At 40.2% G+C, this 3,922-nt stretch overlaps 1 long non-coding RNA gene across 1 annotated transcript; it reads right to left on the bottom strand.

The window, feature by feature from the left end:
* Positions 1 to 572: 572 nt before the first annotated feature.
* LOC124707910 lies at positions 573 to 969 on the bottom strand. Its single transcript, XR_007005025.1, has 2 exons — positions 883 to 969; positions 573 to 792 (listed from the first exon to the last, which is right to left on the bottom strand). It is a non-coding gene; the product is annotated as an uncharacterized LOC124707910 (long non-coding RNA).
* Between the last annotated feature and the right edge of the window lie 2,953 nt (positions 970 to 3,922).

Here is a 3,922-nt window from a genome sequence, read left to right on the forward strand (position 1 = left end):
TACGCATGAAGGGTTTTGATCCAATATGGTGTGACTAGATTCAACAATTTGTATAGGGTGGTAGTGTCGGGGTTCGGGTTAATGATGACGTTGGCCATAACTTTCAATCTTTTGTTGAAGCATCGGGCTGCCACTACTACACGGTAGGGATTTAGGGGCACTTTGCCCTAGGGCACTTTTCAAAGTGCCCCTAAATACCCCCCCCCCCCTTTAGAGGCACTTTGCCTAAAATGCCTCCAATGCCCTACCTGTTGGGGCAGTTTGGAGAAGTGCCCCAATTTCTATATACCTATTGAGGCAGTTTCGAGAAGTGCCCCAGTTGCTATATACCTATTGGGGCACTTTGGAGAAGTGCCCCAATTGGTATACACCAATTGGGGCAGTTTGACAAGTGCCCCAATCAGTGCCTATGAAATGATCAAGTCAAATTTTGTCTAGAGAAGCAACAAACAAATTTTGTAGACGGAAACAACAACAAATTCAAGTGCTGAGTTATAAAATAATATGATTGCTTACTAGAAGACAACAAATTATATCGAAACTACAGAAACAACAGACATAAACATCTGGTTATAAAAACAGATAATTCAAACACTTAAATTCCTACAAACCATCACATAGAAATTGAAAGCCAAACTAGATGATAATCCAAACAACTTGATAATCTGAACAAGTTTACTGTAGAACCTTCCACTAGAACAAGTTTAACCTGAACAAGTTTACTTGATAATCTGAACTAGCTAGTTGCCCCCACTAGTTGATGATCTCAACAAAGTTGAGACCTATGTACTCCTGCATTGTATATATCTTGATCAAAACAGTTGAATCCATGCCAATGTGAGCAACAGAAGCAAAGTCTGTCCAACCATGGTGAAAGCATACATGTCCAAGGTCCCATTCAATTTTATAGATGCAGTCAATAAACTCTTCTTCTTCTCCTTCTAGGGGTTGTCCATTCCTTGAAAGATGTGCTTTTCCAAAAACTGGATACCTATAGCCATTGACGGCGTGTAAGACACACGTCCGTTGGGAACCCCAAGAGGAAGGTGTGATGCGTACAGCAACAAGTTTTCCCTCAGTAAGAAACCAAGGTTATCGAACCAGTAGGATTCAAGGAACACGTGAAGGTTGTTGGTGGCGGATGGTAGTGCGGCGCAACACCAGGGATTCCGGCGCCAACGTGGAACCTGCACAACACAATCAAAGTACTTTGCCCCAACGTAACATGCTGAGGTTGTCAATCTCACCGGCTTGCCGTAAACAAAGGATTAAACGTATGGTGTGGAAAATAATGTTTGTTTGTGAAGAACAAGAAAGAACAAGTATTGCGATGAGATTGTATTTCAGATGTAAGAATGGACCGGGGTCCACAGTTCACTAGTGGTGTCTCTCCCATAAGATAAATAGCATGTTGGGTGAACAAATTACAGTTGGGCAATTGATAAATAGAGAGGGCATAATAATGCACATACATATCACGATGACTACTATGAGATTTAATCAGGGCATTATGACAAAGTACATAGACCGCTATCCAGCATGCATCTATGCCTAAAAAGTCCACCTTCAGGTTATCATCCGAACCCCTTCCAGTATTAAGTTGCAAACAACAGACAATTGCATTAAGTTGCAAACCCCTTCCAGATTCAATGGAGGCATGAACCCACTATCGAGCATAAATACTCCCTCTTGGAGTCACAAGTATCAACTTGGCGAGAGCCTCTACTAGCAACGGAGAGCATGCAAGAACATAAACAACACATATGATGGATTGATAATCAACTTGACATAGTATTCCATATTCATCGGATCCCAACAAACACAACATGTAGCATTACAAATAGACGATCTTGATCATGATAGGCAGCTCACAAGATCTAACATGATAGCACAATGAGAAGAAGACAACCATCTAGCTACTACTATGGACCCATAGTCCAAAGATGAACTACTCACACATCAATCCGGAGGCGATCATGGTGATGAAGAGTCCTCCGGGAGATGATTCCCCTCTCCGGCAGGGTGCCGGAGGCGATCTCCTGAATCCCCCGAGATGGGATTGGCGGCGGCGGTGTCTCAGTACGTTTTCTCGTATCGTGGCTCTCGGTACTGGGGTTTTCGCGACGAAGGCTATAAGTAGGCGGAAGGGCAGCGTTGGAGGGCTGACGAGGGGCCCACACCATAGGGCGGCGCGGGCCCCTCCCTGGCCGCGCCGGCCTATGGTCTGGCCACCTCGTGGCCCCACTTCGTAATCCTTTCGGTCTTCTGGAAGCTTCGTGGTAAAATAAGACCCTGGGCGTTGATTACGTCCAATTCCGAGAATATTTCCTTTGTAGGATTTCTGAAACCAAAAACAACAGAAAACAACAACTGACTCTTCGGCATCTCGCCAATAGGTTAGTGCCGGAAAATGCATAATAATGACATAAAGTGTGTATAAAACATGTGAGTATCATCATAAAAGTAGCATGGAACATAAGAAATTATAGATACGTTTGAGACGTATCAAGCATCCCCAAGCTTAGTTCCTACTCGCCCTCGAGTAGGTAAACGATAACAAGGATAATTTCTGAAGTGACATGCTATCATAATCTTGATCAATACTATTGTAAAGCATATGAGATGAATGCAGCGATTCGAAGCAATGGTAAAGGCAATGAGTTAAACAACTGAATCATATAGCAAAGACTTTTCATGAATAATAGTTTCAAGACAAGCATCAATAAGACTTGCATAAGAGTTACTCATAAAGCGGTTGCTTTAGAGGCACTGGACTTGCTCAGATGAAAATTCTCAAATTGAATGAAAGTTGCGTACATATCTGAGGATCACGCACGTAAATTGGCAAATTTGTTTAAATTTCCTACAGACGGGGCGGCTCAATTCGTGACAGCAAGAAATCTGTTCCTGCGCAGTAATCCAAATCTAGTATTGACTTTACTATCAAAGACTTTACTTGACACAACAATGCAATAAAATAAAGATAAGGAGAGGTTGCTACAGTAGTAACAACTTCCAAGACTCAAATATAAAACAAAAGTGCGAAGTAAAATAATGGGTTGTCTCTCATAAGCGTTTTTCTTTAACGCCTTTCAGCTAGGCGCAGAAAGTGTGAATCAAGTATTATCAAGAGATGAAGCATTAGCAGAGGGGTTTGGAGTTTTCTCAACTATGCATTGTATCTTATCTATGTAAGTTTCAGAGGCTCCTTTTTCATTACTCTTAGGCTTGCTATTCTCATCAAACAAATTTTCAGGAACAAGCCAACCATAGTTATTTTCTAGAGCTTCATGCATTCCTAGGAGCTTACAAGGTATTGTTGTCTTAATCTCCCCTTCACAATTAACTTTATTAGTGTACTTTAATCTATCTTTTTCCATTTTTTCAAGGGTACTAGCAAAGTTGGTATAAGAGCCAAGCATCTTATATTTAATAAAGACTTTCTAGCCTCTCTTGCTACACCACCAAATTCTTTAAGAAGGGTTTCTAAGACAAAATCTTTCTTTTCTCCTTCCTCCATATCACAGAGTGTAACAAACATATGTTGAATTATAGGATTGAGATTAACAAATTTAGTTTCCAACATGTGTACTAAAGAAACAACAGCAATTTCATAAGTAGGAGCAAGTTCTACCAAGTGTCTATCTTCAAAATCTTCAGTTGTACTAACATGAGTGAAAAAATCTTCTATATTATCTTTCCCAATGATAGACCCTCTTCCTACCGGTATGTCTTTTAGAGTGTACTTAGGAGGAAACATGATGAAATAAACAAAAAGGTAAATAAACTAAATGCAAGTAACTAATTTTTTTGTGTTTTCAATATGGAGAACAAGACAGTAAATAAAGTAAAACTAGCAACTAATTTTTTTGTGTTTTTGATATAAGAGCAAACAAAGTAGTAAATAAAATAAAGTAAAGCA

The sequence above is a fragment of the Lolium rigidum genome, chromosome 4 (assembly GCF_022539505.1).
Source record: "Lolium rigidum isolate FL_2022 chromosome 4, APGP_CSIRO_Lrig_0.1, whole genome shotgun sequence".
NCBI classification, from domain to species: domain Eukaryota; kingdom Viridiplantae; phylum Streptophyta; class Magnoliopsida; order Poales; family Poaceae; genus Lolium; species Lolium rigidum.